This window comes from Hipposideros armiger, unplaced genomic scaffold (assembly GCF_001890085.2).
Source record: "Hipposideros armiger isolate ML-2016 unplaced genomic scaffold, ASM189008v1 scaffold_11, whole genome shotgun sequence".
Classification (NCBI taxonomy): domain Eukaryota; kingdom Metazoa; phylum Chordata; class Mammalia; order Chiroptera; family Hipposideridae; genus Hipposideros; species Hipposideros armiger.
The window spans coordinates 377,714-402,697 of NW_017731361.1; the positions used below are offsets into that span (position 1 = coordinate 377,714).

General features: G+C 48.7%; 1 protein-coding gene across 2 annotated transcripts in view; it reads right to left on the reverse strand.

The window, feature by feature from the left end:
- The window catches only part of SPOCK1 (SPARC (osteonectin), cwcv and kazal like domains proteoglycan 1), a 511,698-nt gene that overhangs the window by 367,412 nt on the left and 119,302 nt on the right, over window positions 1–24,984 (reverse strand). The window lies entirely within an intron of this gene.

The window sequence follows — 24,984 nt, forward strand, 5'->3', positions numbered from 1 at the left end:
CCCTGAGCTGAGCTACCCTGAGCTGCCGACAGGTGGCCAGATGGTGGCCAGACTTGGAGCTAAGCTAGCTGCGCCCTCCACAACTAAGACTGAAGGATAACAACTTGACTGTTCCCCTTCCCCAATTCCCCAATAAAATCTTTTAAAAAACTAAACTAAAATAAAAGAATAAAACCCTTTCCTTTGGTTCATGGGCTCGGTTGGGACCCCAGCCGGGCCCTCAAGCCTCCCCTGGGCCACCTCCCCTCCTCACTGTAAAAAAAAAAAAAAAAATGGAGGATCAGTGGAGTCACAGCGCCCAGGCTCTGAGAGCCCCTCCCATTTGCTCTATCTCCTTCATCAATGCAGGTTGGACCAGGCTAACCATCCCGTGTCCATCTCACCAACACTAATTCAAGCCCCAATGCGGCCTTTCAAGCCAACCTCCATAAAGTCCACCTTCACTGCCAAGCGAGGCCAATTTATAATTTAAATCTGTACTGCATAATGCATAAGATATCTTGTTATAAATTATTCACCCGTTAATTGCCATCTGGATATACAGGGAACTTGGTGGGACATTGAAAGGGGAAGTGGGCATTTGCCCAGCATCACCCCAGAAAGCAAAGCATTCGCTCTGGTTGTGTTGGCTGTCATGTGCCAGGAACCTGAGCAGATAGTTCCCACCACCACCCCCGCTAAAACCACTGGAGAGCCCTGTGCTGTCCACCCTGACGTCGCCTACTTGTCCTGTTCCCTTTCCCACCCTAGTTCCCTGAGCTCTGCTCCACCTTCACTACAGCCACAGGGCACATTTATCACAGGAGCTTGTCTGGTCTCCCAAAGCACAAAGGAAAACATCGCCTACTGCTGACCTGGTAATTAGCAGACTCCTTCTCTCTTCCCCTCAAGTCGATACAAAGAACTGATTTTTGCTCACCTACAGCTCAATCTTCCGAATGGAAGCTCCCCTGGAAAGGGGCTAGGAGCTCACAGCGGAACCCAATGAGGGACCATTTGTTGAGTCTGCCATCCAACACGAGTACATCCTTCTCTTAGGCCACTGTGCTGGATCCGCCCAGTCCATTAATCATAACTGATCATCTATTGCTCGATCCAGGTACTGTCACCAAACAGTAAAGTGCCCCATGTTAGGAAGACAGTGATAATAACACAGTACAACATAGTATTTGCTGATGACAAGGAGATGTTATTAGGAAGTTCACAAACCAGAGGGCAAGTGCTCACACAACCCAACCATGACAAAACAAATTAGCCCTGATTCCCTCTTTGTTCTAGGCACAGGCTGAGCAGGAGAGAACTGTATGCGACAAATGTACGTTCAAGATCAGCGGGGATGCAAAGGAGTCTGTGATCAGCTCTGCTTGTTGGGGGGAAAGGGACACGGAAGGCTGCACAGAGAATGGGATGCCTAAGCTGGGTGTTGAGGGATGAATAGGAGTTTGACAGGCAAACAAAGAGAAAGGGTATTCTGAGAAGACCCAACATATGCAAAGCACCCCCATCGTATGACTGTGTGCACATATGGTGAACTGCACATAGGTTAGCATTCATAAATACTTTGAGGGGCATGATGCTACCCTGAGTAGAGTACTGGGACAGGCTATTAACATGCTACTCCCTTTAAAGAGGTCAGCATGTTCCCGCCTCATCAGTGACTAATGATTCCCCCAGGACCTTTGTGAAGTGGGAAGGAAATGGAATTTTTCTCATTCTTTGAAAACAGAATAATTGGTACCCTTGCGTTCCTCTCCTCACCCTCTGTTAATAATCTGCCCTCTATCGAAGTAAAATATTATGGCTCTAAGGTACCAGTTCATTTAAGCCTTGTGGACCTTCCTGGGAGCCAAGAAACCATTGCCAGACTCACCACGTCCTGAGATACAAATGTGAAAAAAAAAAGAACAGAAGCTTTCCCTCCTGACAAGGAGCGCCAGAGCCCTGTTTCCTTCCTGGGCACTGGACCAGTCACTGCAAAGCCAGGACTCAGAGAGCAACACGGAACCCAATTAGGTCTGCTTAGCTGGGAGGGGTGGGGTGAAGGGGCTTTGCGGCTACATGCTGTGTGTCCATGAGAGACATCGCAGGGCAATGACCGAGGGGCCAGTCACTTTCCCAAGGCAAAACATCTGCTACTTTCCTTCCTTCCTGCCCAGTGTGTCCGGCACAAGGTACCGTGTCCGAGTGAGGTTTGACAACTGCCCAGTTGACAAAAAGGGACACAGTGCTCATACAGGACATCACTCTTTGCCCTTCATCTGTACAACACATTTAGTTCTGTTCATTTTTACACAACAAATTAGGTAGGAAGGTAGGTAGATAGGTAGGTAGGTAGGTAGGTAGATAGATATAAATACTTGCTATTCCCCCCACTAATATATCTACCCAGCTATAACTTTCCACCAACCATGAGAAGAAATTAAATTTATCCAACAGCTCTTCAGCTGTGTCCTCCAAAACTTGAATGCTCCAGGTGACTGTGTATTGAAGAGAGATTCCCTGTTGGTTTTTCATAAACTGCTTATATGAGAGTTTGATATTCTTTGCTTCAACCCTTTCTCAGACAGTGTTCAGGTTAAACACTCAAAATTGTGAAGGGTTTTTCTGTGCCTCCTGGACAAAATTTCAAGACTTACACGATCAAATCAAGAATCTAGGTACCCTGAGCTCCAATTTAATAGACACGTTTAGGTGGTACTGAAAGTGTGAACTCACCACAAAGCCTGCAGTATGTAGGGACAGAGGACAGCCTCTTAAGGTATCATCCTGGGATGCAGGCTAAAAATTGTCTATCACAGCCAGTTAGCTTCAAAGGAAGCCTAAATAAATCAAGCCCAGTAGGGAGCCAGTGATATAAGATCTATATTAGAAGCAATCTTTTGAGCGTTGTGTCCATATGAAATAAGAATTCTCCCTCTAACTGGGGCATAGGACCCTCTTCAGGATAAAACTTTGAATAACTTTACAGTAATATTACTGTACCTTAGAAAGCAATCTAGGGGATTACGCTAGAAATGTGCATTTGGATGACACTCTCACTTGGTTATAAAATATTTTTCTGACGTGACATCTTCAGGATGGCAGCTTGCCCCCAGGAAGGTGTGCAAGGCACGGGGTGCCTTCTGGTGACAGCTCCATCGCTCGTTAAAGACCAAAGTACAGGCAATCCAGAGCACACAAAATCAATTAAGAGAGTCAATATGCAGAAAGCACTTTGAAACCTGAATCAAAATTAGCTATGCTATCCATAGAAATAAGAGCTTCTGTTTATTGAGCTCTTACTATATATCAGGGGAGAGGTCAAAGGTGGGCTCTCTAATTTAATCCTAACAGCAAGCCGTGCAGGGTAGTGATAACTCCGACACTTTATAGACGAAGGTAAGGTGATGCAAATTGTGTTAGTTTCTGCCTTTCTGGCAGGCCCTTGTTAATGAAAAGTCATTTTTATAAAACCCTGCATTCCCCACTAAGGGGCAAGTGCAGTCCGCGTTTTCATGTGCTTGTCCAACTTGGGTGAAGAAAAAGCCAAGAACAAATATACAGATACGTTTCCTGATGGTTTTTTTTCTCCCCTCTGTGACAGACATAACATGGTGCTGAGCTCGCCCCTGACACATCCACGTTGCTGCTCTGTCCACAAATGGGAGGCGGCTGTGACCCACCGGCTCACCCGCTAACAACGTCAGAGACCCTCGTGGTGACAGACGTACTACTTGGTACCCACAAGCCTGCCTCTGACCAATTCCAAACCCTGAGCATCTGAGGAGCTGAGAGGGCCAACTTGCATTTCACTCACTCAGAGAGGATTGAAGGAGAATGGCAATCGACGCCGTTACTCCTTCTCATAGATGCGTCACTCTAGGGCCCAGCTTGGCTGTCAAACATAAATGAGCAAGACTCAATCTGCAGTCAGTTTGTCACAACAGCCATCTCTCACATTGCTGTTCCTCAGGGAGAACGTGGGAAAACAAACACACACCCCACACGCAAGACAAAAGGCAGAGGGAGGCGGCATACGTGTGCTCGGAGCTTTGGAATGAGACTGGGTCTGAGTTCTACCCCTGCTCACAGTGCTGTGTCTCGTGACCTCTTGCAAGGCCTGCGGCCTTCTCCACATGAATCCAACAGCCATCTGGACCCACAGGGAATCTTAGTCATCTCCAACGCCACCAGGAAGCAGACTAAAGCCATGATTTCTCAACAGTGCAGCTGAATCTTCAAAACGCGAGAGCATGTCCACATCCTACCCGCCCGAGCATGCGCCCTGAAGTCTAGGGAAGGGGTTCTCTGTGTAATGCTGCCTCCTGGTTCAGGAATAAGTTCAATACCTCCGAATGAGTCGGCCTGCATTTATCTCTGCAGGGCCTGCCTCACGTTATTTCTAACGTGCCTCATGCTAGGAAGTCAGTCTTGATAATAACATAGAATGACAATATTTGGGGTCCCGCCACTATCAGTAACTACTAATTTCCTTTCCTCTCATACCATTCAAGTGCACATCTCTCAGAAGACAACTTGTAGATCAGGATTCCTCACACCTCCTCCAAGGAGACGACTGACCGGGACCCTGGAGTTAGCTGCCCCTTCCCCCACTTCCCTTCTGTAGGCCTTTCTGGGGGGCAAGGGCCCCTGATTGAAGAGCAGGGCTTACACGTGAGGTTGATAAGCAGTTTTCCTGAATGCCTAACGACCACCTGCATACCTGTGGCTGTTTCATCAACTCCAAAGCTGACAGAGTGCGGAGGGTAATGACATTTTTTTGCACCTCACCTGCAGTGTGCCAGGGATCACCAGACTAAACACTCCAACTCTTTGATTTCGTCCTTATGGCAACTTTGAGAAGTGGGTGTTTTCATCCACTTTCCATAAAGAGGGGCCCATAACTCAGCTAGGTTACAGCATCAGTCCATGGGAACACAGCTAGTAGATGGTAAATCCAGGTCCATCGGAATCCAAAGGCTCCCCAACCCACCTTCACCCACTGCCCAGCACTGGGTGGTCCCGGCCCCCACACCATGCCCATCTGCCCCACTTCCCCCTTGCGCACTACACACCCGCCGCAGTGGCCTCCTTTCTATCCGAAGAACTTCTCTCCCCCTTCCCTGGAATGGTCTTCCCCCATCGCTTTACCTGGCTAATACCTATTCAACCTGTGGATCTCAGCTCAACTGTCGCTTGCTCAGGAAGGTCTACTTCGCCATCACCTTTGACAAGAGTTTGAGTTAACCCTCAACCCTCATCACCCTCTCCTTTACTCTGGCCCTGGGTCTTTCCTTCAGAGCAATTATGATCCGATGATAAGGTGAATGACTATTTGTTTCTGCTTTGCTTCCCAACCAGGACAGTGGGTTCCAGGAAGGCAGTAATTCTGTCCTTTACACTACTAAACTTAAGTACTTCCCACAGTCCTTGACACAGAGTAGCTGTTCAACTGTATCTGATGAATGAATGAATGAATGAATGAACGAACTGCCATCCACACATATTCCCTGGACATTTCAGGAGGCCCAAACATCATCTTCCCTGAGTTTAACACAAGCATTAATCACACGTGCACACATGTGCGTGCACACATGTACACGATTTACCACCCACGTCAAGTGCTTGAAAAGCAGGATTACAATCACCCGTCCCTCTTTCCAGATTACAGCATAGCCCTACCCTGCAGTGTCTATAATGAACCTCATGCATGTTGTTTCTAGTGCTTTGGTTTATCTGTCATTGTTACCCGATAACCTAATAGAATAAATTAGGTTTTATTTTCCACACAAAGTCAAATAAAAGTGGAGTCATTTTTATAAAGCACTTGGGTGACAGATAGAAATGCACAAGGCTTTAGCACATCAGAGCTTTTACACAAAGGTAAGAGCCTTTACACAGCCCTGGTGATATATGACAAACAGAAAATGGGGTAAATTCACCCTGTTAGTCAACTAAGACCTCTGGTGATGATGTGTGAAAAAGGGACAATCTGGACCCCTCCCCCTCCCCAGGGCTTATGTTATTGGGGCTGTGACCACCACTTTCATACCGAGGATCAGGGAGGACTTAACAGCCAAGGCTTGGAGTTGGGCAAAGTTGGGATCCAAGTGTGGCTCCATTGCTTACTGCTGGCCTTGCGTCTCCTCATCTGTGAAATGGGGCTAACACTGGTGCCTCCCTCAAAGAGATGCTGTTAGGGTGAGGTGACTTCGGCGCATGCAAACTGCTCATTGGTGCTTGCTGCATGACAACAGTCATCCCATCATCTGCAGTCCTCGATGGAATACGAGTTCCTCACAGGGAGGAATCACAGAAGGTTCCACTTAGTGTCCAAGCACCCGGTGCAGGTCCTGGCACACAGTAGGGCCTCAGTTCATGCTTCCGATGAGGACAGTCACCTTGGTGTGTAGGCTGCATCTGCAGAACACCCAGCTTGCAGTGGCTGCTCCCTGCCCAGCCGCCCCTAGCTGCAGTTCCCAGCCCAGGGGTCTCTGCTAAAATCCTCCTACTAAGGGCAGGGCTGTGGCTGGTGAGCAGGTCAGGAGAGCCTCCGGCTTGCCCTTCATCAGCACAGGAGTCTCTGGCCAACTTGAATTCAACTTGGCTTCTTCCCAGTCCTCTGCACAGGCTTTGGACTCAAAGTTCACCCCTTAAGACACAGCTCTGACCTTCTCAGCCTGACTAACTGACAAAGGTTTGGGAGGAATCCTAGAATCCACTCTGGAATTGACAGAAGTGGGCAGCCCCTCTTCCCTGAAAACAAGTTTCCTTTCTTTAAATAAGGAACCCTGAGGCAACTCCTTATAAGAAATACCAATATTGGGGGAAACCTCCTTTCTGAGGGTCTTAGACAGTTAGTAAGCTCAAATCTTCCTTTGAAAAAAAAAGCCAACTGTGGACCCCTCTAGCCTCCTAATCCACTCATAAATCACACATTCAAGCCTTAGAATAATTTTCCCACAATTCATGTTAATCATTTGACTCTCACACCATGAATCACCTGATTAATGGAAACTTTCACCAAGGCGGCCAAGAGCCACTGGATCTTGCTTTACAAATCTCTCCAGAGCTCAGAAGTTTTTCTGTTGTTGACAGGAAAGTTACTGCATTTTTAGCAGGCACTTTAAATATTACTCATGCAATCAAAGCTGTTTTCCTAACTTAACTTATACAGTTTTCAAACATGTATTAGAGTTGACCTTATTAAATATGCTGCAGCACCATGTACACACAATGGCACACAATAGGACAGTCCCCAAGCTGCTGGCAGCACTGAGAAAACGGGATACTCATGAACTGTCCCAGCGGGGACAGCTCAGGCTCTGGGCATGGTGTGGACTGTCACCAGATGCCACGGGAGGCAAAGAGAGGGCACAGGTCCCCAGAAGAGCTCTTTGCACCGAAGTTCAGTGGGCGGCAAACAGCCAAAGATTTGGAGACTTTCATCAAGAACTTCACTGAATTCTCTCCAAGAATACTCTCCAAGTGCTCCAAGGACAAAGCAGCATTTGTCAATCCTATAAGATCCAGGATGGCACATGGGTAAGAGGACAATTCTGACGTTTTCAAATAGAAAACTTGGAATGGAATCCTGAAAATCTACAAGCTGGATAGTAATCCCAGAAACAACTGCCACTTACTGAATGCTCGCTGCCAGGTGTGATGCTAGAGACAGAAGGTCGCCTTTGGTTCTCACAAGCATCCTATGAGACAGGCACCATCACCTTCATTTTTTCAGACAAGAAAGAGATGTGAAAATGGCCCCTGGCGACGCCACCACCAAGTGGCAAAGCCAGGCTGGGAGTGGGGCCTGCTGGACTCTAACATCCATGCCCTAAATGCTTCCACCAAACTGGCCCAGAAGGTCGAAGTTAGAGTCCCACCCCATCCCCACCCCTCGGGCATGGGACTAAGAAGTCACTGCCATTTACCACCAGGCAACTGCTTGCCAAAATAGCTTAGCTTTGAATGGGCAAGTCACTGAGCAATGCTGAGACATAAATGACTGAGTAGGAGTTTAATTTGGAACAGTTAGGGCAGGGGTGTCCATGGCAGTCCTCGGGTGTGAAAGCCAGGAGAGACTCAGAAGGGAAAGAGCATGGCTCTAGGAAAGGTGAGTGAAAGGGAGACAGGTGCTCCAGGTATGTGTGGACCAGCTGTAAGCAAGACCAGAAAAAGTCAGACCAAGTGAAGAGAATAGCAAATGACTGTGGTTGTGATTTTTAAACACCAGACCTCAGGCTGCCTGAACTGCGGCGCCAGGAACCACAGAGGGGAGGAGGGGAGAGGAGGGGAGAGGAGTTGTCATGGTTGACAACTGAGTCAGAAGGCAGTGATGCTGTGCTTCCGGTGCTCTTCTTTGTTTTGTTCGTTCACCCATTCACATATTTTAAAGTATTGGGTTGTCGGAAAAGTCATGACGCCTTTTGCAATGAAAAACAGGAAAAACACGTCACGACTTTCCCGACAACCCAATAGATGAAGTGAAATGACTTGGGTCACATTTACTTTCTATCAGCCTTAGCTTAGGGGAGGGGTTTGCCAGTGGTTCGTGTTTTGCTTCCCTCTACAGCTTCCTGGGCCCGAGGCGATGCCTTTCCCGTCTCCCGAAGTGAACTGATGACAGTCACCAGACGGCAACAACTGGTGTGAAATGTATGATGCCAAGGCGGCTCCCTGGACTCTCCGGGCCCCCCCGTGAGCCTCCAACAGCCCTCAACAGTCACACCCAGTGTTGTGGTCAACCATCGGCAAGGAGCCGTGCTGCCACTGAACGCCGTGCATGGGCGGACATAGAGCTGAGGATTAAATAAATCAGCTCCCTGGGTGTTTCCAGAGCATCTCCAGGAGGTCAGGGCCCCAGTGAAGCAAATGGGAGATACTTCTGCTTACAGCTTAATGGAAAAAATAGAAATAACCTCACTGGAGATGAGCCTGGGAACGTTAAATAAGTTAACTGGCAAACAGTGAGGAGAACGTCGGAAGTGCCCTTACTTGTATGCGTGGTCTAAATAGTATCACCATTTCTGTCCCATCACTGTTAAGCGCCTTCTAACCCCCCATTTTTACCTGCCCACAGTCTCTCATGCCTGTATAAACCACATACCCCAACAAAGTTTCTCAGCACAAAAAGTCTGGAATCCCCCTTTATATCTTCTCCCCTCTTTCATATTGTTTCAACCACACTTGTTAAGTACACACTACCTGCCGAGAACTGTGCTAAGCTCTTGGGATGTTCAGAGCATATCCGTGCCCTCAAATTCAAGGGCAGGGGGTAGAGAAGCTGTTGCTTTGGCAATAGCGAAAGGGCTGTAATGGAGGTCTGGACGAAGCGGGCAAGGGCCCACCTCTGGTTAGGAAACCACAGTGGGAATCTCAGCCCATCTGCTTACCACCTGCCCTGCCCAACCCAAAAAGGCACCTTTGCTATCTTATGACCCTCTCCTGAAAAGAGAATTGGGATGAATGCCTGATCCTAGAAGACACACTCAATAGCCCAAAATAATCCAAACAAATTCTCCCTCAAGTATCTGTGCGTAATTATCACAAAGATAGGGGTCAGCTAATGATGCGCTTTTGAACCAGAAGGTGACGTTGAGCCAGGGCTGGGAGAACTGTTTTCAGACATGTACATACTAAAAAAAGAAGCAGAGAAATCCAGTTGACCTAGTGAAATAGAAGAATAAACCAGGCAAGCAAAGAAGCATGTTACGACTTAAGGGAAAATTAAAACTCTATAGAGTGCCACCAAGGAGGGGACAGCGGGGCCCTGAGCATGGACAATGGGTACCTGGGAAGGCTTCCCCTAAGACATGAGACCTGAAGGAAGAGAAGGAACTGCCCAGGATGATCGAGGCAGGGACAGCAGCACATGCAAAGGCCCTGTGCAACCAGAAACACAGCCGGCCAGGCTAGGGAGCCGTGCTCAAGCGGATACACAGGAACTCCACACACAAGCTTAGGGCGTCCTCACATGGCTACACACTCAGGCCAGACTCAGGGTTAGGACTCCTGTGAATTCTACCTCCTCCCAGGAAGCTTCCAGGGAGCCAGCCTTATCTGGAGCTGCTTCCTGGGTGCCACCCCCTCCCCGTCCCCACAGGCCTCCGTCCCTGCTGCTACCGCCCCGCCCCCCCTTAAGTCTCCCTTTCCAGCCATGCACAGGTCTGCATGGTCTGCAGGAGCTCTGCTCCTTTATTCATCTTGCTGTATCTTATTAAAACGGCCTGGAGCCTGCCTGGTGTTCTGTACAGAGCAGCGGGGTTCGTGCAACCCATGGCAGCTGGGCGAGCTGCATTTCATCCCCTTTGTGTTGGAGGAATGACCTAGATGCTGCTCTGTACAACAGTCCCACACGTGCAGGCTTTCACCCTTTCTTTCCCATCCAGCCCAGGGCTCAGGTGGAAGCGGCGGTTTGGGCACCAATAGGGTGTCGCCAGCTGAGCTGATAAGGGGGCTGAGCTGGGCCCATGTGGTGGAGGACAACATGAGACCCCTCGGGACTGTTCCAGGTGACCAAGGCAATGTGCCCCAATGGGTAGGTATCTCTGGGGAGGTCAGCTGCAGCACAGGAGACGTCTGTGGGGACCCTTGTTCACAGAGGCTCATACACAAGACATGAGTGAAGGAAGGTGAGTGACCTCTGGTTCCCTCCACCCACCTATTTCCTGAGTCAGTTTCCATCCCAGGCCGTCATACTCATTTATTCGTTTGTTCCCTCATTCCATGCATTCATTCACTCTGCTGGTATCTTCTCAGTGGCTATGCTGCACGGGCTCTGTGAGGAGCCCAAAGACAAATGACAAGATCATGAGAGAATTTCCCAAGGAGAATACACATAAGCAAAACCCCACAGAGGTGAAGAGGAGCCTGGAAGGCCACACAGCAGGCCACCACCCGACTGACGGGGGCACTGACGGGCAGGGAAACTTGGGTAAGCTCCTCGAAGTGGTAAAACAGAACTAGGACCACTGTCATAGTCAGCTCGGGCTGCTGTACCATACACTAGGATGGCTTAAGCAACAAGAATTTATTTTTCACTGTCCTAGAGGCTGAAAGACCAAGATCAAGGTTCCAATTGGTTTGACTCCCCAGTGAGATCCTGCTTCCTGTCCTCTAGATGGCTGCCTTTCTCATTGTGTCTTCACAGGGCACACACAGGGAAGCAGCAAGATCTCTGGGGTCGTTTGTTTCTTGTTTTTTTTTTAAAGATTTTATTGGGGAATTGGGGGAGGGGAACAGTGTTAGGGAGTTGGGCAAGGGGAACAGCCAAGTTGTTGTTCTTCAGTCTTAGTTGTGGAGGGTGCAGCTAGCTTAGCTCCAAGTCCAAGTGCCATCCGGCCACCCATCAGCAGCTCATGACCGCGCAGCTCAAGGTGCTGTGTTCAATCTTAGTCGCAAGTGTCAAACCGGCAACCTTGTTGTTAGGACCATGAGCACTCACCAGCTGAGCCATCCTGCCACCTATTGGCAGCTCAGCAGCAGCTCAGCTTGGGCGCAGCTCACTGAGCCCAGGTGGGAATTGAACCAGCGACCCTGTTGCTCAGAGCTCGCACTCTTAACCAACTGAGTCACTCAGCGGGCCCTGGGGTCTCTTCTTAATAGGACAGTAATCCCATTATAAAGGACCCCACCCTTGTGACCTTATCTAAACCTAATCACCTCCCAAAGGCCTCTTCTCCAAATACCATCACCTTAGGGGGTAGGGTCTCAACATGTGAATTGGGAAGGGGACACAATTCAGTCCATAGCACCCACCAACCTGGTAGGTCTGGTGTGGGGACTAACTGGCATCCCATGAGTACAGCACTTCACAGGCAGCTGTACCCATGGAAATGCCCTGCGATGGTGCCTCACTGCTAATTTGCGTGTTCTGATGGTGATTGACACAGGGATGGTGCCTCCAGTGAACGGCAGATGGAATGTATCTCCCAAGCCCCAGCCTGCCTCCCAGCGCTTGGACTAACCAACTCTGCACCTTCCTCCAGCTCCCTGCCCCCACCCTACCCCACCAAGCCAGAGCGTGACTTGGCATTGAACTTTCTCCTTCCAGCTGTATGAAAGGAACCTGAAAACACAGGAGATGTGATTAAATGCTGAGCTGGTCATCATGTCACGATGCAACGGTCACAAGTGGACCAAGTCCAGTGATTTTCTACCTCTTAATCACGTCCCCGCCGGATTTAAAATGCAATGAACATCAATGAGAACAAATGCTAATAAGGCTCTAACAGGCATTGGATGTCAAGAGGTGAGGAATAAGCCTTGCATATTTTGACTGAATGGGGGTCAAAGAGGGAATAACTGGGATACTAAATAGAAATCTTTTGTTCAAGAGGAACAGCTACCCTGAAAGGCAGCTGCTCCAATCGGTGACACACTCATTAAAGAACATGTCCGGCTCGGTGTCCTGCGGCAGCAGAAACACCAAGCGCTGTGACATGGAGCCTTCCTGGCACACAGTTAACGTGGTGAAGTGACCAGCAAATTTACATCAGGCCTCAATGAGAGCTAGGTCCTCTCCTGGTGCTCACAGTCATTCGAGTTTTAGGTATTGTGAAATTCCTCTATGAAAATGCCACGGCCTTGGAAAAGTCCTCTCCAATGCCTCCTTGAAGCAGCACGGGCAAAATTAATGCATTTGTCAAGTGTCTGGGGCTGCATGTTTTTCCGCCTCTCTAGGATCTCAGAAAAGTCTTTCTGGGGACGGACTTTTGGTCCAGGGAAGAATCACATGAAATTGCCAGACTGAGATGACACGACAGCCCGGGACCAGGGCTGTACTGCCCTCAATGCTGGTCACAGTACCTGGCCACAACCTATCCCTGGCCACCGGGCACTTCACTCTGGTTCCAGCATCAGCCTAGGCCTGAGGATCCTCAGCCGTTTTCGGGGCTTCCTGGACTTTCAGACATATGCCCTCTCCAGTTCCTCGGGCATCCTGAAATAGCCAGTCAGCTGCTGCTCTGGGTTTCCCAATTAAGAGAGAGACTTGCATTGAGTGCTGATGAGGCAGAATAAATAGTGTAGTAACTTTAGAATCAGACAGCCCTGGATTCAAGGCCCAGCACCCTCACTGCCTGGCTATGAATCTTTGGGTACAATACTTGCCCTAAAAGCCTGGTTTACTCTATTCGAAACTGGAGGGCGGGGGTCGTGCTATGAAAAGCACTTAGCATAAGGCTATAGGCATATTGTAGTTAGCTATCATCATTGGTTTCATTAAAAAATGTGTTTTTCACTCCAATATAATAGTCAAAGTTGCCAGATAATTAAGGAAGCCTCAGAGGGTTCTACAAAACAGTTTGCAGTAAGCGGTCACCTCTTTGGGTAACAGGATCTACCATGAATTGTACATACCTTCCATTTACAAACATACTGGGAAGCCAAGAGGAGGATTCTCTGTAACACCAGAGAACCCCCAAATCATTCATAGCCTCTTAGAAGGGAGGGAATTAGGTCACCAGGAACCATAACGCAGAATTCTCAACATCCAAATGTTCTCTCAGCTTCAATTTCCAACCTTGATAAAATGATGATGATAAGGCTTGTGATAGCCTCTAAGAGTCGTGAACGCTGACTCCATGCCAAGTCCATACTAAACACCGCTCATGTACTTGCCTATTGAACCTTCACAACAACCCAGGAAGGGGTCATTACCAGCCTCAGTCTAGACCAGCGCTGTCCAATAGAAATATAATTCGAACCACAAATGTCAGCCATGTGTGTCATTTACATATTCTAGCAGCAGCATTAAAAAGCAAAAAGAAACAGGTGGAATTTTAATATTTAACTGAACCCCACATATCCAAAATATGATGTCGACATGTCATCAATAGTTTAAAAGAGTAATGGTCTCCTTTACCTTTTTTTTTTCATACAAGGACTTTGAAATCTAGTGTGCGTTTCACACCCAGGGCACATCTCAAATCAGACTGGCCTTATTCCAAGCGCGCAGTAGCCACCTGTGGCTGGTGGTTACCGTACTGGACCACGCGGGTCTAAAGGATGAGAACACAACATGAAGAAGCTCAGCCAGGACCCCACACAGACCCAGGCCGTCTGTCCCAGCCACGCCCGCAGCTGCTGCACTTGCCTGCTCATCTGCTTCATCCATGAAAGCCCACATTCTGCAACCTACCACCTGCCCCAAGGAGTAGGAACTCCGTCCCTCATTTTAAGGACCGCAGGCAAATCCTGCCCTGAGTGTTAAGGGAAAACGCAAGGAGACACCTGCTATTTCACTTTTAAAGAACAGATCCTGACAAGACACCATCTCTAAAACCTGCTAAAAATGACCCCAGGGTGAGAAACGGCTAAGAAGAAGAGACAAGTATTTTTTAACAGCAACCAACTGATGTCAGAGGGTGGTTTCAAAACTGTCAAAGAAAAAAAAAAAAAAGGATCCAACTCTGTCAGGAATGCCCAGGAAGGGAAGAGGGAGAGTGTGCGTGTTACAGAAATTATTTATGATTTGGTAAGGATTCCAAAGTAAAATACCAGAAAATGACAATGTTAAGTACAGAAAAATGTGCAGTAAAAGAGGTAATAAGACTTAAATGGGAATGTGTAAATGCGCATTTAAGTGGAGACAGAGTGGAGAGCGGCAGGTGAAGAGGCCTGGAGGTGCGCAGCCACTCACCGGCCTGCGTCTCACCTCAGAGAACCCTGAGGTGTCTCCGCACAGACATGGAAATTATTCGGGACCGAAACTCTCTGCAGCTGTAATTTGTGGTATAATGACATAATGGTAATTACTTGCTGCCATTTCTACTATGAGTAAAAGTGCATTCAAGAACATGGCTTGAAAGGCCTCCCCAAGATTGACACGATCGAAAGAGAGTTTCCAGCCCAGAGACAGCTCCTGGGAATAGCCAGAATTTTGAAAGAAAGTGGGTGTGAACCCCCAGGATGAACTGCTTTGTCTTGAACTAAGCACAAGACTGACCCAACGTCCCCATCAGACAAGGGCGGGTTGCATCTCCTTCCCTCCACCCCCTTCAGCATCCCTGTAGAATGGCCCAAGACAGAAATGTCTGCCCTGTACCTGCAGTACGTGGGTGAAGGGCCAAGCCTCAAGCCCATCACCAGTCCTCTGCCCTGCCAACCTCTCTGGGGGCATGGAAGACCTGGACCCACACAGGTGACAGTCCTGAGTGACCGCTCCTGGGTGGCAGGTGGCACGTCCTCCCTGAAGCATGCTGGGTTCATCAGCACAGGTATCCACAAATGCTGAGCTCAGGGAACATTGCTCCATCTCACGCCAAACCTGGGCCTCTGTCCTTGCAAGGGGCCTCCAACTCCTGCATAGGGCACAGCCGCCAGCAAGGGCTCTGCATCTCACAAACCTGGCTCTGTCTCTTACTGTCAGTGTGATCTTGGTTCAGCTATGTAACAGCTCTGAGCCTCAATTTCTTCTTCTTTCATAGAGAGAATCATTCGTTCATTAAACAAATATTTATTGAGCCCGTACTACTCTAGCTTCTGGGGATACAACCATGAAAAAAAGAAAAAACTCCCTCCCTCATGGAACTTAATTCTAGTTAAAGGAAGGAGGTGCCCAGTAGGCGGATCAACATGTATAAACGTGGAGACTAATAGTACCTACCTCACAGGGCCGCTGTGAAGATTCAATTAAATAGCACATCGAATGCATCGAATGCAGATTGGATGCGCTAAGTAAATGTTAGCTATTGTTATGATGAGCAGTAATAATTAGTTACATCTAATCCTTCTAGCTGGGCCTACCTCCAGAAGTTCAATTTGGCTGGAAGCCAGGGTGGGAGACAAACCTGGAAGGGCTCCATGTTTCCCATCTAAGTCTTTCTGAATTCACACCAAGAGGACATCTTGCCACAAGGATGGAGCCCTACAAGGTCTTCATTTAGCAAGCTCAACAGTCCCACCAAGCCAGGTGCATGGCAGTAGATGCGTCTGAGAAATCAGGTGCTGAGGGATTCGATTCTACTCACCAGTGGGGCGCCAGCTTTCTGCCAGACCCCACAAGGCGCAATGTGCCTGCCTCCAAAACACTCAAAAATTAGCAGGAAGAAGCGCCTCAGGCACTCAACACACCATGGCTGTCACATCTTCATGGGGCTGGAGGGAGAGGAATGGCTGTGATCCTGCCATTGGCATGAGTCTACGGCTTTGCCATGGTCCCCAGGGAGGACTGGGCTGCGTGAGATGGAACGACAATGCCCACGGTGATGGCAGCAGCACTCAGCATACCGCTTATTAAGCACCTGCTAAATGTCAGCGCCCTGGCGTGCAGCGCTTGCCTCGCATGGTCGTTCCTAATGTTTTCAATAACCCTACGATGTAAGCACTCTCTCTTCAATCTCCATTTTGTAGATAAGGAAACAGAGGTTAAGTAATTTGAACAAGGATGCACAGCAAGGGAAAGCAGGCGGGGAGTCTTCTAAGGCCCAGTCCTGACCCCGTGAGCTAAAGGCCTCACCTGAGGGCCACCCCAGGAAGAAAGGAAGGCAAAGGAACCAGGGAGTCGAAGCCACCAACCCCAAACATAGTTGTAACAGTTCATATTTGATCTATTTCCTATGAACAGACTCCATATGCAATTTATTTGAAAAAAAAAAAGAAGAACGCGCCATTGCTAATTTTTCTACATCACGGGAATAAATGTTGGCCCATATCAAAAGATGGCTTGCACGCCAAGCTTTAACTAATGTCAAGAAGCCAAATGCCTATCAACAGCAGAATAGAGAAATAAATCGAGGTAATAAATTCAAATAATGGAATGTGAAACAGCAATGAAAAAGAACTACTTCTAGATACAATATGGTAATCTCATAGAGATGGCGGGTGAAAGACAGACACGGAGGAATACGTGCTAGATGAATTCCTTTCATATCAAGTTCACAAACAGGCAAAACTGATGGATGGTGGTGAAAGCTAGAATGGCGGTTACCCTTGGTAAGGCAGCAGTGGCTGGGAAGGGCGTGAGGGAGGCTTTGCGAATGCTGGAAATGTTCTTGTATCTTAGGTTACAGAGGACTACTTAGAGATAAACATTTATTGAGCCGTACAATTAAGGTGTGTGTACTTTTCTGCGTTCTACCTCAATAAAAATATAAACTAAAAATTCAAGAACAATCTCAGTACATTATTTTATCCAGGATCCTGCCTTTAGGTAAGAGCTGAACCCAGACTCACTTAAAAAAGAAGAGAATGGCCTATCTGGGTTGTTAAAATAAAAACAAAAGCAAGGATTTTTTTTTTAAACTCCCAAACAAACATGCAGCCACAACAATAAAACACTCCAGCAGTGGAATCAGCTCACAGGAGTCTCATGCTCCAGGTTTGCACAGGCCATACATGACCTCCAGCTAGCCCCAGCCCTCCCTGCTGGAGAGAGCCACAGTTTGATTCTAGAAAGACATGTCTGCAGAGAACAAAGCCCACGGCAGCCACTTCAAAGGGACTTAGAAGAATGTTCCCCTCTTCTGCGCCCAGGAGCATGGGGCCTTTTGAGAAGGCCCCGCAAGAAACGCAAAAGCAAGCTCCAAAGCGCCGAATGCAAGGAAATGGTGGCTGGCCATCTCAGCAACCAAGTATGCGAGGTACAATGGGCATCCGTGACAAAAGGAAACCAGCAGTCGCCAGGCTTTCACACGCAGCAGAGCACTCAGGGCACACTGCCTCTAATTATTTCCAGGTTTGGGAACAAGCTGAGCTTAGAATAAAAGCCTAGGAACTGCCCGGTTATGGCCCCAAAGCCACCCCGGACCCTGGGTGGGTATTCCTGGTCCCAGGATGAGAGCAGCACAGGTGGGGTCTTGCCACCCGCCTCCTGGGGCAGCCAGCATGATTGTTACCTCTCCGCCCTGCACTCACTTGCTTATTAAAAGTGAAGCTGGATCGTAAGGTAGTTCTAGTCTTAATTTTTAAAGGAACCTCCGTACTGTTTTCCATAACAGCTACATCAATTTACAATCCCACCAACAGTACACAGGGGTTCCCTTTTCTCCACATCCTTGCCAACACTTGTGACAACATGGATGGATCTTGAGAGTGTTAGGCTAAGTGAAATAAGTCAGGGGGGACAGGACCAAACACAGTATGATGTCACCCATATGTGGACTATAAAACAAAAAAGTAGCAGATGAATTAACAAAACTCATAGATACAGACAACAGAATGGTGGTTACCAGAGGGGAAGGGGGTCGGGGGAGGGCAAATTGGCTAAAGGGGGTCAAATACATGGTGACTTTGGGTGGTGAGCTCGCAATAGAGTAGACAGGTATCGAATTACAATGTGTATAATGTTATTAAGCAATGCTACCTCAGTAAATTTAATTAAAAAAAAAAAAGTGAAGCTGGCCTGCCAGGACTCACAGGTCATGTGCACTGAGGGCTCAGCCGCTGTCAGTGTGAGCGGCTTTGATGCACGAGGCCAGGGAGTAATGAGAGTCGCTGGGTTTGATCACAATCACACTCTGATTTGAATTGTGGTTCAGAAATTACAAGGTCCTCAGCCAGTAGCGCTCCCCCGGGATCTGGAGGGAGGGGGCTTTTCAAAAACTAATTAGACTCATCATACGAAAGGGTTTCCCTTCCAAGCTCCTTGGAGGAGAGTCTTTTTCACAGAAGCCCTCTCCTGGCGCTGGGGGAAGCGAATCAGCCTTATGGGGAAAGGCGCGCCTGGATTCCTTTTATTTTCATGCCCTTGTTTTCCCTTCCTATCAGTTTCTTCTTTTGAAAACACAGCTGTGTCGCGGACCTCTGTCCCCGACCTTTCCGGCGCGCCTCCGTTTATGCACATAGTAAAAAAAAACAGGAAAGGTCAACAACAAAATGTTAACAGCGGTGAAGCGTGGGTAACAGGATCCTGGGTGACTTGTGCCTTCTTTTTTCTGTGGCCTTGTACATAAAAAGCACCCATTAGTAAGACTTTTATTGGTGTCTTTTGTTTGTTTGTTTGTTTTTGCTGCAGTATTCTCACCAGCATGACACCTTGCTTCCCTCACCCACCAAGAAGAGACCAGCTTTGAAGGTCTAAAGATCAGAAGTATAAATAATGTTGTTTGTGGGTCTCGGAATGAGAGGGGGAGCAACTGAGAGGCAGAGAAGAAGCCCTACTCCAATTTTTATGTTTTCGAAATCTTGACCCAATGAGGAAAATGAAGGCATCCAATCAAGCACTGAATCGGGGAGAGGCCTTCCATGGGTTGTTGGGCAGAGCTGGGCAAGTGGGGGCCTCCAGTGGGGGAGGCTTGACGCCTCTAAACCAAGGCCCTGGTGTGGGAGGAACCCAAGTGGGGCAGGCTGTGTGGGTCCCCACACAGGGGGGCACTCAGTGCCAGGGCACACAGGGCCTCAGGGCTCTCCCCCCTCCCTCCTGAATCTCCTAAGACTCTCCCAAAGGAAGGAGCCTTGACGAATGAAAGCCTGACTCCAGGCCTCTCACCTAGCTCAGCAACTTATGAGTCAAGTTGATGTAACTTTCAGAAAAAAACTTTAATGTGAGATGTCTTGCTTTCCAAGTATCAAGAAATAATTTGTTCCTGTTACTTTTTTTTTTTTTAATTTTCTACGAGGAACATGTATTACTTGTGGAATAATGAATTAAGTTTTTGGAACAAGCTAAGCCGTAAGCAATGAACTAAGCTGACAGATAAATCGCGGGAGGGGGGTTGCTCCTTATGCTTCTGCATGACCACCAGCTGTAGCAAAATTCAGGGTTCTCTTCTCATGGGTTCTCTACACTGGACAGGTTCCAAAGTCAACAAATGAATCAACTCTGTGCTGAAATTAAGTCCCGGTCCTAGAGAGAAATCAGACATGGTCTAAAAGAAATCAGGCAAGGCTAAATGAGAATCAGGAGACAGAGCCGGAAGAAATACAACACGACCAACCGCCTCTCCCCTCCCATGTGGTAGCTCGTTCCGCATGCGAATCGCTGCCTGAGGGACACCCGGCCTGTGACCGTCACAGGCAGATGTTTGGCATCCTATGGCTTTGAGGTTGGAAGAAGAAGAGAGAGAACAGGTATGAGGGAGGGGAGGAAGAGGTGGCACTGGAAGTGCAGGTGGGCCAGGCACAGCCACCCCAGCTCCATGAAGGCTGAGCTAAACAGCAGCACTTTCTCTCAGGCACGGATGGCTACAGTTTCTGAGCTGTAAACACGAATGAACTCAAAGGCCCTTCAAGCAGAGAAGGTCAGAGTCTCCACCTGAGCTGGAGAGGAGATGAAGATGCTGCCAAGAGCTCCATGCCGACGGCCCCCTTTTTTAGCAAAGTGGCCAGACAGGGTTCCGTGACCATGGGCCAGGGTGTTTGTTACCAGGCAGTTCTCCCTGGCCTCAGCATGCCAGACCAGGACCCAGTGCCTGAGGCAAAGGCTGTCTTCTACAGACTAGCCAGCAGCCCGTGATCACTAGCAGTGGCTCAGCCCTCTCCTGGGGAGCGGGAATGTGAGGCCTGAGGAAAGTCAGCCGCTGGGAAGAGAGAAGCAGCACAGGGCTAGAAAGGCAGCGGGAAGATACCGTCTTACATCCTGAGGTGTCCATGCAGTCAGACCCACGAGACCTGTGCTGTGTCCTGAGCTTCCTCCCAGCTCTCCACAGGCTGGGCCTTTGCACAGCTGAGCCAGGGCCTCTGCCCCGCCCCCTCCTGGAGCCCTGCAGTATTACGCTGGGCAAGCTTCTGCTCCCAACAGCCTAACAGAGACGAGGATGCTCCTCTATCACCATCTAACCTCAAAGGCATGCCTCCAGGCTGGGGGCGCTATGTACGGTGGGTACGTGCCAGCCCACTCCCCCCACCTCCTGGGACGGATAGTGTCAGGATCACGTTTTAAAGGCACTAGCACGAGAGCTCCTTCTACCTTTCTATCACAACCAACACTAACCACTTGAAAAGGGTGTCATCATAATGAATCATTTTAATCTCCTTCCAACACAAAAGAGATCAAACATATGCAGATTTATCTATACTGCAAAGAAAAAAAAAATCCTGGGTAATATACGAATGTCTTTCTGTGCCATCCTGTGGTTTTAACTAACAAAATAGGAGGCTCGAATGTTCAAAAAACACCGTTCACATGACCAGGTCTCTTAATACGCTTTTTTTTTTCTTTGCTTCCCAAGCAAGCTGCAAATACTTCTGAGCAGTATCTCTCGCCCGCTGGAGGGTACTGGTGCTACTCAAAAATCACACAAGCCAAGCCAGTGATTTTTAACTTTTTGCTCATTTCTTTGGCTTAATGGCCACAAATCATACATTAAGTCAGCATCTGATTAGAATATAAAATTTTCCCTTCATAAGCCAAGATATGTCTGACAGTACCATCATGCTCGTCACAGCTTGACGTTGACAACAGAAACTGTGGGGTGAAAGGGATTGAAGGCTATCTCTGTTTTCCAGATTCCAAGGAAACTCATCTCTCGGGTAATTCAGACCTTAGTGGTGGATCAATTCATGAGCCCCAGTGGGGAGAGCACTAAAGCCCATTCCCAGCCCAGACTGAATCATCAGACTAAATATTGCCACTTTAACACTTAGTAAGAATTAGAATGTCAGGGAAGCGCTTTCCAAGCATTCATCATTCTCCCGTTTTTCCTCTAAGATATTCATATAACAATTCCCTAAGACCCACACCAAATAAACTCACCAGACCCAAGAGCTCGGTGGAGCAAATGTCACGTGCGTGAATCACGCACCATCTGTGGCAATGGATCTACCCTCTACCATAAGGACCCACTAAGAGCAGAGCAGTGGGGCTAGAGAGGGTGGGGGGCTGGGAGAAGGGAAAATGTGGGGAGAGGTCATGTGTCTGGTTCAACAACACCAGAAGCTAAACACGGAGGCAACTCAACAGAAAATTCATTCATGTAATTGCTTTATTGGCATAGTCATCACAGTAGCTTCTGGGTTCATTTTTCTAAGCAGGTAATCAAGTAGTCTGTATGTATCTAATATGTATGTGTGAGCTTCTGGAAGAGGCTGTGGCTTAGGAAGAGCGACCCCAGCGGGGCAGAAGGTAGGTAGCATTGCCCAGTGTGGGGGAAAGTAGCTTACACACATTCACCTTAAAATGAAAGCATGTGATGTAACAAGGTCTCATTTTGATTCGCTGCTGGATTCAGGCTGGTTAAAACTGAAACAAGTAAAGATGGTCCCCATGTCTTTCTATCCCTCTTCTACAATCTTAATGCAGACAATGCCCCAGGCAGCCCCCCAGGGCCCCACCTGTCCTACCCGTCCCAGACAGCACCCTTTGTTCCAGCTGCAGCAGCAAAGAGCACGGCCTGTGGACCCAGGGAGCCCCTGGGTTCCATTCCCAGCACTGACACTTACTGGAATCCTGGGTCAGTCACCTAAACCCTCAAGCCTCCTGTGAATGGGGATAGAAGAACATCTCAAAGAGCTCCCGTGATGCTTAAGTTAAACAAAAACATGCAAAGTTAAAAAAAAAAATCTTAGCGCACTGCCTGGCACATGGTAGGGCCCTACAGCTCTCATTGTCTTTCTTCCTCCCACCCTCTGGCCCACCGAGCCCTCAGTTTCCACAGCTGATCTGAGAAATGAATTTTCCTGACAATATCAGCAGCTAACTGGCTGGCTGAGTTTTAACAACAACTTCTTACTCAAAAAGAGGGGATGGGAAGGAGGATTTGGGGGGAGCCTTTGGAAGTTCTCTAATCATGCTCCTCACCCCCATGAATGTAGGCCGGCCGCCTAAGGCCATCCAGTCAGGGTGACTTTATTCCTTCCTGCTGGCCAGAGGGAGAGCTCAGTCTGTGACTGAAGTGGGCAGTGACACAGGCTCAGGTCAGATGGGCATGTCCTGAAGTTGGGTCAGCGCTGACTGAGAGTGAGGTGACTTCACTGGGGGAGTCTGAGCCACACTGGGGAGCCCAGACCCCAGGCGTTGCTCTGCCCGTCCTCCGCGCCTGGGGCAAAGGTCAGCCACCAGCTCCCTCTCAGGAAATGCATTCGGCCTTTCAGGCGCTGGGGTCCATCCCACCTCTTGCCTCCCTGAGACGCACTGAGTCAGTAGCAATTTTAAACAATCAAAGCATCTGCTGAAACTCAGCCCCTGGCTCCCTCCTCACCAGCCAAACCAAGGTTTCAAGGACCACGAGAGGTGCCTGCCAGCCTCCTCATCTCCCAGACCAAGAAGAGAAGCCACTTTCTCCCACCATCTCTGTGGCCTGCGCCTCTGAGGGACGATCAAGACCCAGGTCACATTTCCAAGGCTGCCTTCTGTGTCCCCAGCTGGCCTAAGCCACATGGACTCAATTCCACACACGAGGACGATGGCCATGGGCTGCCAGCACAGCAGGGACATATGGCCCAGGAAGCTCCCTGTGGGGACACGGGAGGCAGCGAGGTACCTTGCCCTTTGAGGCTGGGAACAAGGCTTCTGAGAAATAACCACCAATGCTCGCCTAGAATTGACACCAGAGCTTCTCAGTGGGGTTCTGACCACAGCAATACTAATAGTCAGATTCTGCCCCTGCTTGAACCCAAACCCTGCCCAGCAGCCTCAAGTAGACAAACATGGGTTCAGTCCAAGCCCCAACACTCACCGGCGGTGCCACCCTGGACAGCTAACTCCACTTATCCCAATAGGACAGTAATTGTGCTCATATTAGTTTCCTATGGCTGCTGTCACAAACAACCACACACTCAGTGGCTGATTTTTTCACCTTTCTGGAGGCCAGAAGTCCAAAATCAAGGTGTTGACAGGGCCATGGTCCCTCCAAAGACTCTCAGGGGGAGTTCTCCATGCTGCTTCCAGCTTCTGGTAGGTCCTGGCGTTCCCTGACTTCTGGTATCATAACTCCAACCTCTGCCTCCATCTTCACATGGCCTTTCTCTTAGAGAGACACTAGTCATTGGCTCCTTAAACTAATTACATCTGCAAAGACCCCTATTTCCAAATAAGGTCACATTCACAGGGACCAGGGGTTAGGATTCAGACAGACCCTACCGGTGGGGTGGGGGGAGTATGCAATTCAACCCCACAATGCCTATTCCATGGGATTGTTCAGATTAAAAGAGATAATGGCTGTAACATCCTTTGCATGGTGTCAGGCACACGGTAAATGATGTTACATGTTGCTATTATCACAGTCATCTTTACTGTCTTACCTTCCTCATACCTCATGCCAAAAAGAATTTGAGACAATTCAGATTCCCCCTGTAGACTACAAACTGTGTAAGAGCAGGGGCCATGCCTGTTGATACTCACTTCCCAGGAGTGCTGGAGCACGTGGTCTCAGCGGCAGTGCCATGGGCTCCCACAACAGGCAGACCTGTGCTTGGAACTCAGCTCAGGCGCTTGCTAATGATGTGACCTTGGACATGTGCATTAACATCTGGACCTCACCATTATCATCTGAGGCACAGGAATAGTACAGCTATGCAGGAATATTATAAACACCTCAGACAACACAAGAATAGCACAGAGTCACCAGTAAAATAGTATGTGCTCCATAACTAGAATAATGGTTCATTACCAGTGCTCAGCAATTGTTTGGTTCAACAAGTATCAGATACCTAAGTAAATGCCCACCACCCACCACTCCTCACAGTCCAACTGAGATGCCACGACACACTCAGCCATCCACACCTGGCTAGACGTCTGGCCCTCAGAGGCAGAGCGGGCCCCTCTGCTCACCACAGTCCCTAGAAATGAACACCCCACCTGCAGACTGATAAACCGCTTTGCTCATCCATTCTTCAGTCACTGAACACACTCTCTGCCAGGTACTCAGCCTGTGCCCAGCACCTCCTGATGCTCTTAAGCAGAGGTCAGCAAACCTCTTGTGTGAAAGGCCGGATAATAAACATTTCAGGCTTTCTGGGCCACACGGATTCTGTCACAACCACTCAACTCTACAGCATGACAGCTGCCCCAGACAACGTGTCCACAAATGAGCATGGCTGTGTCCCAGGACAACTCAACTTTCTTTACAGAAACAGGTGTTGGGCTACAGTGGGTGACCCTTGCTTTTAAAGATATACAAATGC